The following is a 16,764-nucleotide window of genomic DNA, read 5'->3' on the forward strand; positions in this document are numbered from 1 at the left end:
TCACTTAATATTTAACCTGATTACTTTATGCCAAAGTAAAATAATAATGATAACCGGTTTCCACATTTTGACTTTAATTTTTTTTTTTTTTTTTGCATGCAAAGTAAACACTGTTGTATTAGGTTTGTAGGCTATAGCAAAAAATGCAAACATTGCCATCAGTAGCGCAGGTATATTTGTAGCAACAATACATTGCATGGGTAAAAATGTTCTATTAAGTTCTAGGTTCTATTAAGATATTTTGTAAATTTCCCACCGTAAATATATCAACACTTAATTTTTGATTAGTAATATGCATTGCTAAGAACTTTAAAGATGATTTTCTCAATATTAAGTTTTTTTTGCACCCTCAGATTCCAGATTTTCAAATAGTGAATTCAAATATCGTCCTCCTAACAAACCACACATCAGTGGAGAGATGATTTATCCAGCTTTCAGAAGTTTTGTGTTCCTGGGTCACAAATAGATATATCTATTTAGATATATCTAACCCTAACCCTAATCTAAAATGCACACACACACATTTATTATTTATATAATTTACTGTGATAAATTAAAGCAACATTTTTTATACATCATACATGCTTCAGAATCATTCATAAACTCAGACAAAACATAAATAAAACAAAGACACACGTCATATATATATATATATATATATATATATATATATATATATATATATATATATATATGTTTTTTAACATAATATAAATTATATATTACTTAAGAATATAAGCATCATTGCATTCGATAATTAACCTATTTGTTATTTATCATTTTAAAAATAAGTACTTTGACAGAATTAGAAATGTCATTTTGACATGTTCATAAACGTCATACACATATTTGTCTTTATTTTTGAAGCGTTAGAGCAATACTCAGCGCGGGAAAGATTCTGGCTAATAGGATTTCGTCGGAGAGATGAAGGTGAGTTTCTAGAAAGTTATTTATACTCACTCCCTGCTGCAAACAACAACGACAACATTCCTCTCAATGTGTATACATGCTACGCTTAAACATGTTTTCCTCTGTGATTTTCCTCGATGGGCTCGTGGAAGTGTGCGTTGATGGATCAAACAGGCGCGAAAGTCCACTTCCAAACGTCTCCCGTTCCAGATCGTTCCGCATACAAACTTACTTCACATGATCAAGTTCCAGTCGGTGATTTTGACACTCCTCAAGTTGCTTTAAAAATAATCTAAAGGAGAAAAGCAAGGCGTCTCGTGCGTGACCGCGCGTAATCACAGAAGCGCGAGGACGCGCGGAGACGCACCACACGGATGAGTTCACGGAGTTTACCGTGGGATTCGGCTTTCTCTTTGTCCCACAGCACAAGAACCCTTCGTCAGGACGTCCTGAAGTCTCCTGGAACTGGTTTCGAGACTGTGGACGGATCTCAAACACTCAAATGATCTCCTGGTGTGTGTTTAAGGTGAGTGCACCTGTTACGTTTAATTAAAAAAGCTGTAAGATTCCTGTGATTTCGAATCAGTCCTAATTTCAGCATCTTTTAGAACACGTTCAGTAGTTCTCAATGAGAAGATAATGATTCACACTAGAGAAAATGCCAGTGTCCAACACATTTTTAATGATTTTTAAAACTGTTCTGATTATATTTGATTTTTGTCGTATTATAGTACCTTTAGACAGCCTTGTATTATTTATTTTGTTGATAATGTATAGTATGTAAATGCACACCAGCAGCATTACAGCTTTAGATTGGAAATCTATTTTAACATATTATATGTAAATCAGTTTAAATAGGAAATACACATTTTTTGTAAATATTAGAAGCTTAAAGTAAATCTATAAAGCAGGCAGTGATTTTGACTATATTTGACCATTATAGGCCTTACAGTGTCCATGTGACAAAATAATTGATTTTATATGTAGTTTATTTTTAGCTCAGTATGTGTGTAAATAAACAATAGTTAAGTCTAATTTTCTAAAAACACGTTTTCTGTAAAATAACATTTTATTCTGTTCAAACTGATCACATTTTGTGCATATATTGTACAGTTTAGTATTTAATATTACAATAATTTTCTTCTCAAGGAAAATGAACACTTAATTGTTGATATGCATATTTATTAAAAATAAATTAAAAACTTTACTAAAGTTTATTTGATAGTGTCTGATATCATGTCATATTAAATAACATACTGTTTTTTTTTTTGTTGTTGTTGTTGTTGTTTTTTAGTAGTGGTCACATTTCATAATTTCACAGTTATTCTATATTCTAATAGCTGTAAACTTGAGTAATATGATTGTTGTAGCACCACTATAACATCTAAATGATAATTGCGTTGGTTTAAGAAAGCCAACTTACTGAAATCCTATTTAAACTTATTATTCTTATTATTATTATTCTTCTGACCCAAAATTTAGAAACATGCTAGCAACATGCTAATCATGCTAGCAACATGCTAATAACATGCTAATCATGTTATCAAAATGCTAATTATGCTAGAAACATAGTAGCGACATGCTATCAACATGTTAATCATGCTAGCAACATGCTAATAACATGCTAATCATGTTATCAAAATGCTAATTATGCTAGAAACATAGTAGCGACATGCTATCAACATGTTAATCATGCTAGAAACATGCTAGCAACATGCTAATCATGCTAACGACATGCTAGCAACATGTTAATCATGCTAGCAATATGCTAGCGACTTGTTAATCTTGCTAGCAACTTGCTCACAACATGCTAATCATGTTATCAACATGTTATTGACATGCTAGCAACATGCTAATCATGCTTGCAAAATGCTAATTATGCTAGAAACATACTAGCAACATGCTACCAACATGCTAATCTTGTTAGAAACATGTTAGCAACATGTCAGAAACATGGTAATCATGCTAGAAACATGCCAGGCGACATGCTAGCAACAAGCGAATCATGCTAGAAATATGCTAGAAACATGCTAATCATGCTATAAACAAGCTAGTGACATGCTAATCATGCTATAAACACGCTCGCAGCATGCTAATCATGCTAGAAACATGTTAGCGACATGCTGCTTTCTTTCATTCTTTTTTTCAAACTAATCTATCTATCTATCTTTCTTTCAAACTAATCTATCTATCATTCTTTCTTTTGAATGAATCTATCTATCATTCTCTCTTTTGAACTAATATTTCTTTCTTTCAACTAATATATCAATCTAGCTTTAAACTAAACTTCGAACTACTTTAAACTTCTTCAAACTTTCTGGTCAGGCTTTCTCAAGCCAACTTGAAGTTTGTCTCAACAAACTTTTTTTCTAGTTATTTTTGCAACTGTACAGTGATGTGGACTGTGTTTTCTCACGTAGTTTGATCAATCTAAGTATCTCTTGTGCTCTGCCAGACACTACAGCTTCTGCTCAAAGTTAGCCAACTGAAAGTGACTGATCAAATGTGATAGTTTTGTGGGTTTTGACTGTGGTTTGGTGGTTTTGGCAGCACGCTTGACTCCTGTATATCCTCTTTGTCACCGTGATTTGAATGTGGTGCCATATCGCTGCTGTAAAAGCTTCTATTAGTGTATCACTTCAGCATTCTGGGTAACTGGTGTTGGTCCTCATGGTTTTAGAAAACTCAGTGATGGAGCATTGGTTTTTAGAAATTCTTTTTTGAAATAATCAGAATTTGCCACACTCTAAAAAATTTGGGTTGTTTCAATCCAACTTTAGATAACTGACTAGCCCAACTATTGGGATATTTTTTTTTTGTTTTTAATTTTAACACCAAAAGTTAGGTTAGTCCATATTTGACCCCAAGTTGAGTTAAAACAACCCAGGTTTTTTTTTTTTTTTTTTTTTTGGAGTGTACAAAAAATAAATTTTTAATGGAACATTTATCTATTTCATTTAAAAAAGGCATAAAAAAATAAAAAAATAAAAAGTGTGATTTGACTGATGTTCCAAAGTCACAGAACCTCAACTGCAAATGCAAAATGCAGAGCTTTTCTCAACGTCAAGACATCTTTACAGAAAACAGCGCGCGCAGGGAGTGATCTGGCATCTCCCTTGTGTCAAAAAAAACTTTCAGTTTAATTCCTCTACAGTAGAAGAACCTCAGGACAGTTGGACAGAAGCACGCGCGATCAGTGGAGTCACGCGCACTCGCGCAGCTGTTGGGTTAGATAGTGACGGGAGCTGAAGAAAAAAGACCCTCTTTCATTGACCTTGAGTGTCTGTCTGTACGTGTGAGTTTTGGTCAGTTTGTTTACCTCTCTCGCTTCTTGTGACTCCTCTGCAGTTGACCCAGTTCTGCTTGTGTGTGCGCGCGCGCGTGCCCGTCCGTCCCCTCCTCCAGAGCGCTGCGAGAGTTCATTTGAGGACAGGGAAGTGCTTTCTTTTCCAGCGTGAATCATGAAGGAAAAATGAACCCCTGGAACTAGTTGCCCCCTTCGTTTTGGCATGTTCCTCCCCTTTGCTTTATTGTCAATTTTGGCTGAACTTGCAGTTCTTCCCTGAGCTGCCAAGAAACCTTCAAGTCCTTTAAAGAGACAGCGACCGAAGTCTAGTTCACGTCTAGAAGCAAATGAAAAGACATCTTGTTAGGATTCGGTCATTTCTTCCTGTTTGGTTGTGAATTGGGTCAGAACATCCCTAAAAGTGTCTCATTTAGACCTCATTGAGGGCTCTAACAGTTTGAAGAGGTGCTGTCTGTGCTTTATGCACCCTACAAAGATCACTTAACAGTGTTGTGATTAAATGAAATGAACGAAATTAAATTAAAAAGAAGTACTTGAAGTATTAATACAAATGAACATGCACATGACGATTAAGATATACAAAAAAGATTAATACTTTAATAATACTGAGACATGCAAATATTATTATTTTTTTTAATATATATATTATAGATAATGTTTGTTAAATTTTTTTTGCTCATTCTTTTTTTTTTTTTTTATCACCCATCAACGTCATTGTTGCCAAAATTGCATGGATTCTAGCAGGTTTAGTAATTAAACTAAGCGTTTTGCTTATATTTCATACTCGTGGAGCTTTGACAGTAATTAGAAGTCAGACAGTAAACATGATTTTTGTTATAAATGTGAATGCATCTGCTATTTAAAAAAATAAAAGGTCTTGAATAGTTTTTTTTCCCCATTATTTATGATGAGATTCCTAGTTTGAATGCATTGAATTATTGAAAATGTAGTTGTTCAGAACTCTAAATGTTCATGTTAGATGTTTTTAATATGTGGATACTTTGTGTATTTCGTTGTGTGTGCATTTCTACATATGAATATGAATGAAAACACCCTGGGATTGGTATGAGGAGTCGATTAAACCAATAAAACAAACACTAAAGACTAACGCCAACATCGATATCTTCTGCTAAAAAAATATGTTTGTTTTATATCTTGTGCAAGGTACAGTCAGGTACGGAGCCCTTCAGAAAACATACAGGTTATGAACACACATCTGTGTTTACTCAATCTGTGATGTGTGTGTTTGAAAGCAATCTGTTAAATTCAGATTCACACACATGATGAAGTTTCTAGACGTTTTAGGTTGAATGGCCAAAACAAAGTCTTGATGTATTCTTTGGTGCTGCCTCGTTTCGATGTTGTTACAGCTCTAAAGCATGAACTTCAGCCATTATTAGAGAAAGAACCGAGCCAAGCGGCCAAAGACAACAGTTAAGCACCTTGGGTTGAGTCATGTTTGGCCATGTGAAGCATCTGCTGTGTTGTAGCTGAACTTGAGTCGAGCTCTTCCCCGTCGTCCTGGTGCTTAGTTAAAAGCACTATTGCATCCATTTCAGAGAGAATATAGGCATTTTTGTTTGTGCCAGTGATGGAAAACAGCTTATATTTTAAACAACAGTCCATTTTATTATTTTTGATTCCCTGCATGCATTTGGTTGCTCAACAGCAGAGCATTGCATGAATTGCTAACATACATTAAATGCAATGCGATGTAAGTTATTTTGAGTAAAAGCGACAATGTAATGTGAAATACACACTAGGGCTGTATGATTAATCGCAGTAAAGCCGAAAGCACGTTATGGCTTGGTGCGATTTCATTAAATTAATAAATGTGTGTGTTTCAGAGTGAAATGTGGCACTGTGTTCATTTACACGTGAACAGCTTATTATGCTCCATTTTTTAGTTTGCAGTAAATGCTGCAAAATAATGCAAAACATTATTATTATTATTATTAATATTTTTCTGAATTACTCAATTTTTAGGCAGTGAAATATTGCAACAGTAATATTTTATTTTGATTTTATTATTGTAATTTTTGTTCTGAACTGTTTTAATGAATTTTCTAGTTTTAATTTAGTAATAATAACAATAATAATAATAATAATTTTGACCAAATTGGTCATCCCTGTAAATTTGTGTGTGTGCATTTATTTATTAATGTATTATTTTTGGGCCATTTTTACACACACAAAAAAAAACCTTGAATCTAAATAAGTTTTTTTTCCCCAAATTGTACAGCTCTACTTGACTCATAGCTTTTGCTTTTTAGGAAATTATGAATTTGTTGCATTAGCTTAATTTCCAGTCTTTTGGAATTATGAGTGAAATCTTGAGTAAACACTCATTTTTGTGCAATCTTCAGATCTGTCTTTCAAAGTTTAACTATACTTTTAATTTGATATGTCAGCTTAGCACCACATGGTTCAGGGCTCAAAATGCTAAAAAAGGTTAGCTGTGTCGTGTCTGTGTGCATCAATAAAAGAAATGAATTATAATGCATTATATCTTGGGTCAAGAATGTAAGAAGTGTCTGTTTTCATTTAATTTTTGAAAGATTTGTGTATCTGTTCATGCACATGAATGCAATGACGAATGACAAACGAGTTCCGTCTATTAGCTGCTAAAAATGCCATGTAATCTCAGAGGCTAATGCCCTCTGTGCTAAAATACAGTGTTTGATTTCATTCACTCACTGCTTTATGTCCTTTTAATCACCGTCAACTCCGGGATCATTTAGAGACGGTCTGTTTCTCCCATGGTGCTACATTATTAGCGGTTAGCTTCAATCCCAAACCCGTCCAGCAGTTCAGATTTCTATTTATAAGCAAACTGCTAATGGCAAAAACACTTGCTAACCTAATTTTATGAACACTTTTAATGGGCCAGAAGAAAGTTAAATCAGGAAAAAGCCACTAAAGACGGGGCTTTGAAATGAAAGCTGAGCTATTCTGCAATAAGCTTTTGGCTGAGGACGTTTCTCTGTGCTGCTTCCATAAGCTAAATGCCAGAGGGAGTTCGGATGGATCCCGGCCCAGAATCAGCCGTTACGGCCTGGTTTCGTCTGAGGTGTTTTTGTGAGAGACTGGCTTTGATTTGGACAGTTGAGCTCAGCTCTTTTCTAGTAAGTTTCTACATTGAATAGTGAATCAGTTCATTCAGACAATGCATGGAGGTTCATAAAATGATTCACTTGAGTCATTTATATAGTGAATCAGTTTGTTCTTAATAAAGTGACTCAAAAGTGATTCAAAGATTGATTCATGCATGTTCCATTTTTATTGTTAATTGTCAAGTTTTTGACTCAAATATTAATTTTATTTAAAGGGTAATTTATTAGTTGTGTTATGTATAAATTCAGCACTTTTTCAAACTTTTTATCTACATCGCTTTGTGAATCAGTTCGTTCTTTTGGCACATAAAACAACTCACTGATTCATTTGAGTCATGCATTTGACGTTATTGGTAGATAAATCTTAGTTTGCTTCACTTAATGAATCGGTTCGTTCAGACGGTGCATGTAAATATGTAAATGAACCGATACACAAATGATTCACAGGTTGATTCGAGTCATGCATTTTACATTTTTGTAGATAAATCTTAATGTCAGTCACTGTTTTCGAATCAAATATATTTTTGAGAGAGCGATTCATTTGTTGTATTATGAGTAAATTAATTCAGCACTTTTTCATCAACACTTTAACATCATTTAGCGAATTGATTCATTCAGATGGTGCATGTAGATTCATAAAATGATTCACAGACCCATTTGACTCATGCATTTTCTTTTCTTTTTTTGTTGTGGGTAAATCTTGTTGTTTGACTCAGATTTTGAGTCAAACGTTTTTAGTAAGATTCTACTTCGCTTAGTGAATCAGTTCGTTCGGTTGGTGCATATCGATTCATAAAACAATTCACAGATTCATTTCACTTTTTGCACTTTTTTTGTAGATAAATCTTGTTGTTTCTCACAGTTTTTAAATATTTTAATAGGGCGATTCATTAGTCCTATTGTCTGTACATTTAGCACCTTGAATGAAATGAACTGAACTTTTCTAGAAAGATTCACGTTTGAATAGAATATTTGACAAGTACATATTTACACGTTTATCATACATGTGAATGTGTTCTCAGATCAGCTCAGATTTACTGATGGTTGACCTCTGACCTCTGAGCTGTGTGTGTGTGTGTGTGTGTGTGTGCTGTCCACAGCTGCTGTGTGTCTTGTGTTACTAACACTATGCATGTGAATGAAAGGCTGTGTGTATTTACTGATTTACCTCCTGACCCAGACAGCACCTGTCTGTCCCCCCCGTGGACTCGCTGACCCGCTGTGTTTTTTGGTTCGCTGGACACGGATCAAGGTCAGTCCTGGTGTCCGCGAGCGCTAATGTCAGCTTCGCTTTGATATTGATCCATCACTGATAATGTTAAATATCTGTCTGGAAAACCATTGGTTAAAGTTTAATCCCTCAACGCTTCATTATTTTGACACAGATGTATTCAGGTCTTTTATTTTGTACTGGTGACAGCAAGGGTGACAGGCTCAAATGTCTTTAAACGCAGTATTTTAAGCAGCTAAGAGGTTAAACAGGATGAAAACAAAACTAAAAGCAACAGTGAAAAATTACATGTAGTGCATTTCCCCAAATCCCTAAAATGAGATATTTATATCTATCCATCCATCTATCCATCTATTTCTACGTTCCCACATAGTTCTCATTGGCAGCTCTAGTATTAATAAAGCAGCATGTTGGAAGCAACTCAGAAAACGTATAAATCCAGTTCTATTTTTATATATTTTAGTTTTGCCAGAGAAGAGCAGATAGCCTTGTAGTAAATCTTGTCTGTTATATTTTTGGAGACAAACATGTTTTTCTGAACTCAAGAGCAGCTCTGATTTACTGACAGCAAGATATTTCCAGTTCATCCATCAGGTGGCGCTGCTGTCTCTTTAACAGAAGACCAGCTGCCAATCACACACACACACACACACACACACACTCACTCACACACTCACTCACGCACGCACGCACGCACGCACGCATACACACACACTCACACACACACACACAGTCTGACTGCACTTGATTTCATTATTAAATCAGGTTCTCAGTCTCTAATGTCTCATTGTTTGAAGACTGTATTAATATTTCTGAATGAGTCTGTAGTTGTAATATTTAGGGTCGGACAATATTAATAAAATTGCATCTCAAAATTTGTCAACTCATCAACATTTAATTGTATATGTATTAATTTTTCACTCAAAGCAACCAGCACCTAATCATCCGTTGTTGCCAAGTAGATTCAGACGAGTTAATGCAGAACAGATCTAGTTCAATTATGATCTGTTTGATTTTAAAAGAAAATTCAAGAATGAAATGTAATCATTTTATTTCATAAGCATATATTTATATATATATATACATACATTCTGAGATTCAGAGATGCAATTAAAACATTTTTCTTAACCCCTCACTAAGACAGTGAAAGTAGTCTAAAGCAACTGTATTTATGAAAATTAATAACAAAATAAAAGCACATAGCAATAAAAATGTATTTCATTTTATTATGGCAGAAAAAATATTATATATATATATCATAGTTTATAAAAAATATGTAAATTAAATAGAATATAAATATTAGATGAAAAACTCAAACTAAAAGAAAACTGCTAACTGAAGTAAGTTTAAGCACTAGAATTATTGACTATAACAAAAAATAAAAATAAATAATAATAATAAAATAAAAATAAATTTAACAGTGTCATATTTTAAAAACAAAAAAATCGAATACATATCAACATTGTAAAAAAAATTAAATAAAAAAAGCTAAATACAAAATATATAATTAGAAGCTAATTGTAAACTTTAATAAAAACACTGATATGGACATTATAATGTGAGTCTCTATCTGAACCAAAAATGACTCGCTGTGATTTATTCCCACAGATCAGAGAATCAGTGAATAACCTCTTCAGTTTAATCTCATCCTCAAAGAAAGCTGTCTTATGAATATTTTGGACACTTAAATAATAGTTTCTTTAGGTTTTTTAAATCTTATAGAAGCTATGGTCATGATAAACAGTTTTTTGAGGGACATGAGAGTGAGTAAATGACATTTTTGGGTGAACTGTTCCTTTAAGAAGCCACTTAAAGATGTTTGAGTGATGATATGACAGCTCTCCGCTTGTACGTGATTAAACGACTGAGATATCAGCGATCTGTATGTTTAGTTTACCGTGTTTGGCATTAGAGCAAAACAGATGCGTCGAAACACACACAGAAGGCGACGCAGGTCTTTCTTGTGTCGCAACGGTTAACTCTCTGAGCTGGACACAGCTGGGCTTTCGCCAGGCATTCTGGGACTTTTGGCTGTCTGACAAACTGCCTGTGAAGTGACCTGAAATACTTGGTTACGCTGGACGACTGTCAACTAACTCCAGAGCACAAAGAGACGCACTTCAGGTCTGTTTTTAGTCCGTTCAACTGAAAGCGTTTAATAAAAGCTTGTCTATATAACTATATCTCGACTATATCAGCCTGCATGCATATACAAATAAATCATCTTTTTCTTATTGTGCAGGAATAAACACATTTTCAAAGCACATTTTATTTGCATAAAGTGATGTATTTATCATATTCAGCAAGCTGTGGGATGCCGAATTTAATGCTTAAAGGAACAGTTCACCCCAATAAGCAAATATCCTAAACATTTACTCACTCTCCAAGATGTAGATGAGTTTGTTTCTTCATCAGATTTGGAGAAATGTAGAATTACATCACTTGCTCGCCAATGGATGTGAATGGGTGCCGTCAGAATTGAGAGTCCAAACAGCTGATAAAAACATCATCCAAGATGTAGATGAGTTTGTTTTTTCATCAGATTTGGAGAAATGTAGAATTGCATCACTTGCTCCTCAATGGATGTGAATGGGTGCCGTCAGAATGAGAGTCCAAACAGCTGATAAAAACATCACACTAATCCACAGCACTCCAGTCCATCAGTGAACATCTGGAAAAGACTCTCATTCTGACGGCACCCATTCACATGCATTGGTGAGCAAGTGATGCAATGCTGCATTTCTCCAAATCTGATGAAGAAACAAACTCATCTTAATACTGGAGAGTGAGTAAATGTTTAGGAGATTTGCTTTTTGGGGTGAACTGTTCCTTTAAGGAATTGATGTGATTGTATAAACTAGGCATTGTCTAACAATTTAAAGCAAGGATGTGTTTTTGGGGATTGTTGAGCTGATCGTACAGTCTAACCGTTGTGTTTGTGTCACTCTGAGACAGTTTTGTCTCTGTGATTTCTGTGCCGTCTCATTTGAATAGCGTTTAGGGTTTGTGCGAGTGAGTTTGGGTGATTCACATTCAGTGCAGCCGCTAGAGTTTACAGGTCAACACAAGGAAAAGAAAAAAAATGCATGTGCCAGGAGCTGATCTTTCCCTCTTTCTCACTTGTTTGTTTCTATTTTTTATTATTCTATGCCTTTTTAGACACTTCGTACACACATAAAAGGCAAGATGTTGCCAAGATATTGCATTATTTACATGTCTGCATTTAACAGATGCTTTAATCCAGAGCGACTTACGTGAGCCTGACCGTGAAGTTTCTCAAACATTTGATTGAATTTTAACCATGGACTGTGAATGGCATTACAATTGCATGCAGATGGGTCTTTGTTGCACTTTGAGTTCAGCATTGTTTACTCAAGTAATCACATAAAGTCCAAGCTCTTTTAAATGGCTTCACATGTATTTTCACAATTACAGATGATGTAGCTGTACAGATTGGAGTTCGGTTTGTGTTAATGATGTTTGCATTCAGTGTTACACAAAAACAAAAAAGTCCTAGTCGACAAGGAACGTCATGCTAACTTTGGCTAATGTTCTGACGAGTTCTAAACAAAGTTCTTCCAGTAACATTAATAGAACAATAGAAAATGGATGCATGTGTGTTTTTTCAAATGTTACAGCTTGTTTCGGAATGTTCAGAGAACATTTAAAAGTAACATTCTAAAAATGAATAAATGGAAAGATTACTTTGATGTTCGTTAAAACATTTGAAACAATGTTTGCAAAACAAACATATATTTTTTAAAGACCATAATGTTTGTTAAATTATCAAATAAAAAAAGGTTCCTTTTAAATAGTTTTTTTTTTTTAATGTTCAGAGAACGCTCACAAATGAGGTTTTCAGAATTAGCCTTTTTGTTAGCTGAAGTGTGACCTCAAATATGATGTTTGTTGCTGGTTAAAACAATTTTAGACTCAAAAACCTGTGGGCAACATGCAGAAGTGATGTCTGATGGCTGCGTGACGTGTTTATGTGCAATCAGAGGAGCACCAGAAAAGACAAACAGTTTGTGCTCGGCGACTGCTGTTGTGTTACGCATGAGCGAGCGCTGATGTCTGGTCTGTGAAGAGGGCACCATGGGTGTGTCGGGTTCGACCGGAGGAACTTTCGGATGCATTGCTGACGTGGCACCGGTTCGAATGCAGGAGTATTTATTTAATGCATTAAAAGTGCACGCAGATTGCAGGTGCCTCTCATCTCCGTGTACAGAGGGTTTCCTCTGAACTGTAACATTGTAACAGAACTAGTGAAATTCACATAGTTCTGACTCGGGTCGGGTATTATTCACACCTGTTTATTTCCGAGTGAAAGTGAGCTTTTCTTTTCTCACCGGTTTCTTTTTCTCTCCCTCTTTTTCTGTGTTATTTCCTCCGCCGTGTGCCAGGTCACGTCCCATGCCAGATCTGGATGAAGAGTGGCCCGAACAGAAGGACACGGCTTCACAAGGCTGTCAGAGACGCACGCGTCAGCTGTGAGAAACAGCACATGGAGAGATTTTGTGGGCTTGATGAACATCTTCACCGGGTGAGTTGAGTTCATATGTCAGCACTCTTTATTGTTTGATTGATGAGTCTCAAAAGCTACATGCCTAATGCAACACGCATGTGCATTAAAGTGCATCAGCAAAAAACAGTAGTTTCAAATCGAAGCCTTTTAAACTGTATTAATGTAAACCGGTTTTCTATTTGTGTGTCATTGATTTGTTTATAAAGTGGATCTACATTTGAGAAAAGTACAAACGTTGTTCTTCTTATAAAAGGAAAGCTAAGATTTGTATTTGATGTTTTTGTTGATTGTAAAATTTTAATCTTAGTCTGAAATTAATATTTGACCATTGTAGTGCAGATATAACAGCACATTTGTACAGTTGAACAGTTTAAATGCTTAAATGTGTTTTCAAGTGTTTAATAACCTGTGTTATTTACAATGACGGAGATAACAGTTATTAAAAAAGGGTTTCTTAAATTACTATTGAGTGTCGTTAGTAAATCTCAAATACGAGTGATCTAGTGGAAAAAAAGATTATTTATATTTTTTTAACTTCTCTCTCTTTCTCTCACACACATACACACTTCACACAACTCTCATTTGCACAGTGGTGCTGTATATTTTCCCTTCACAATATTTTATTTTAGACAGTGCATGTATAATATGTCTTCATAAATATATTTAATATTGCAAGGGTTTTGCACAAAATTGTAACGCGAAGAATGGATCGGAAACTTTTGTCTTTTAGTTAATTTCTAATTCTACTGAATTTTAACACAAACTTGCTCATGTAGGTAATCTTTTTAGATGTCAGTAATCATTTATAATATGTAATTATATTATCTTAGATATAGAAATTATTAGAAACCAATTTTTAATTTGTAAAAAAGTATTACTTTCCAAATCCTCTGAAAGAAGTCTCCTGCTTTTCTTTTAAATGTTTCATTAATGCAGAACATTCGGGAAATTGTAAAGAGGTTTCAAAAGACGTTAAAACTAATTCCAACATTTTTTTGTAAATAATAATTTAATATCAGCTCAAATGAAGGTTAAATTAAGGATGCTATTATTGATTTCTGGGTTGCTACAGATCAGGTGCGTTCTTCTGAAGCGTTTGCGAGCGAGAGAACCTGGTTTCACTTGGAGGATGCCAGAGGTCAAGGGTCAGCAGCAATTAATAAGAGGAGCTGTCTGAGGTCCCAGGGGTCATTCCCAAGGGTCTGATCTGCTTGTCAGCAACACATAATGTGAGCGTAATCTTTACCGTGTCAAAGCAAACAACTGCTGCACCCTCTCAGTTTAGCCTGAACGACCCCTTGAATAACACTTTTGACCCAGGGGTCGTGACCTTTTTGTCTGGCACAGCAGGGAGTCAGTGGAGTAGTTCTTTAGGCACACGTGGAGGTCAGAGGTCAGACCACCTCAAACAGCTTTTTTGGGTGAAGTCGGGAGTTATTTGCGTGCCACGGCCTGCGACGGATTTGTGAAGTTGTTAAAATTCAGTCTATTTTTTTTTTGAAGAAGTATATTCAAATTCAGTGAGGAACATTTGATAAGTGAATATTTTTTATTGTGTTGAGTTTTTATGTTGGGACAGCAGCCTTTTAAAGAATGCAACTGCTTTAGAACAAACTATGCTGTTTTGAAGAATAAATACCTTTAAGAAGCTCTTGGTATCCATTTTTCCGGACATAAAGACAACTGCAGTTCTCGGATCTCAAATCTTCTGCTTTTGGCTGCTTTCTTGTTTGCTTTTATTTGTCCAGCATTTCCTGTTGCAACACACACACTGTGTGTGTGAATCTGGCGAGGATTACTTCGTGCTTTCTAGCCTCGTGCTGAGTACTTACCCTTGCTAACGGCAGGCCAGCCCCACGATATCAAAGAATACAGGTTTGACTCCAATGTGCAGCTAAATATTTGTGCTTGCTAGCATATTATTCCATTTTTAATAATCAGTTAAAGTCTGAGGCATCCGATGAAGGATCCATTGGAGAAACGAATTACTAAAAAAAACTAACTAAACTAACAAATATAGCTTCCTTTTTTTTTTTTTTTTTAAGTTGCATTGCATTAAATTAAAATGAATACAAATGCATTTATTTTTAAAAATCTGTTCATTTAAAGGCGACAATGGCATTATTTTAGTGTTGTATTTTAATACAATTGTTATGCATTTTAAAGTTGGTTTTAATGCAATTCTTATGCATTAAAAAAATATATATATTTTAACGCAGTTATGCATTTACATTTTTATTTTAAAGCAAGTATTTTGCATTTTAATATTGATATTAATGCCATTGTTATGCATCTTCATTTTAATTTTAATGCAATTGTTATGCATTTTAATTGAGATTTTAATGCATTTGCTATTTATTTCAATGTTGATTTTAATGCAATTGTTATGCATTTTAATTGAGATTTTAATGCATTTGCTATTTATTTCAATGTTGATTTTAATGCAATTGTTATGCATTTTAATGCAGTTTTTGTGCATTTTTATTTTAATCTTCATGCAAAATTATTCTTTATTTATTCAAATTAAAATGAATGACAATTGCACAAAATGAAATGAGAAAACACTGAAATATTTGTTTCATCCATGCATATATATTTTTTTCTCTGTAAAGAAGGAAAAAAATGCTTTGCAGCATCAGTTACTGTTAAACTCGTTAGAAAAAAACAGTTCTGCATAAAAATAAAAATAAAAGGTTTTCACAATGCAATATTTATTGTGTTTCTGACAGAAATGGGCTAAAGACAGTCGACATCTACGAGATGGTGGCGTCCGCCATTTTGTGATGTGCGTGGTCTCGGAGAGATGAGGTATATTTGTGTGAGTGTTTGCACAGCAACACGGTAATATTAGCATTATGTTTTCAACAGTCCTCATGTTCTAGCATCAGACCGTTTATTTAGATTTACTGTACAGTCGCTGAATGTGGTGTCTGGATGTGTTTAGCATGGAGCTTCTTTTGCATATTTTCTCGTGCACTCTGGTAAGATTGCATTGCAATAATTGTGAATGAATGCACAGCTATTGCAGTCGTACACTTTACAATGCATCTCAGATATGCTGTCTTGTTTTTGTCACTGTGTTTAGACATAAAGGCGGTGTTGAAGTTCAGGGCATTAATAGTTGGTAAAACTTGTCCTGAGATAAACTCGATGGCACAACTGCTGCAAACAACAGAAAAAGCTAATAAACAGAGAGACGTTCCAGCTAAATAACAAAAGGTTGCTGTGCTGCTCGCTCAGTCTTTGTGGATGCAATGTGAAGTTTGTGATGAAACATAAGCGCGTATGGTTTTATCTACGAGGCCGCCGATTGGTCAGATGCTGTGGCGAGATGTGACGTCGGAAGAAAACACCGGGGTCCCTACCTAACACCGTAGATGATGTCCAACAGGCCACATGATCCACACAAGCTTGCCTTTTCACACACTACCCTTGCAGTTCTGCTTGGCGCGATGGCCTGCGACAAGTGTGCAAGGACCGACATGAGCCAGCGACGAATGGGACTGGTACGTCTTCGTGCATCGGCCATGTTAGATCAACCCGAGCAGCATTCACTCTTTTAGAAACAGAGACACGCTGGTTAGGAAAGTAGCCCCACCTTCTGAAATGTCACAAGTCTTCCCTCAATCCCCTGAGACTGCTAAGAGAAGTGTTGAGCAAGTCCTCAAGAGCTGAAAAG

The 16,764-nt window shown here is 35.2% G+C and overlaps 1 protein-coding gene and 1 long non-coding RNA gene across 2 annotated transcripts in view; both read left to right on the forward strand.

Annotated features, from left to right (window-relative positions):
* The first annotated feature begins 1,192 nt into the window (after positions 1–1,192).
* Positions 1,193–15,262, forward strand: LOC127947233 (uncharacterized). The gene is made up of 3 exons (XR_008151251.1): positions 1,193–1,435; positions 12,964–13,103; positions 14,834–15,262. It is a non-coding gene; the product is annotated as an uncharacterized LOC127947233 (long non-coding RNA).
* Positions 15,263–15,902: 640 nt separating this feature from the next.
* The window catches only part of LOC127947229 (uncharacterized protein DDB_G0290685), a 17,255-nt gene continuing 16,393 nt past the window's right edge, over positions 15,903–16,764 (forward strand). The window contains exon 1 of the mRNA XM_052544216.1: positions 15,903–16,764. This exon is cut by the window's right edge and continues 3,435 nt beyond it. The gene's annotated coding sequence lies outside the window, so the exon portion shown is untranslated.

This window comes from Carassius gibelio, chromosome A25, assembly GCF_023724105.1.
Source record: "Carassius gibelio isolate Cgi1373 ecotype wild population from Czech Republic chromosome A25, carGib1.2-hapl.c, whole genome shotgun sequence".
In the NCBI taxonomy this organism is placed as follows: Eukaryota; Metazoa; Chordata; class Actinopteri; order Cypriniformes; family Cyprinidae; genus Carassius; species Carassius gibelio.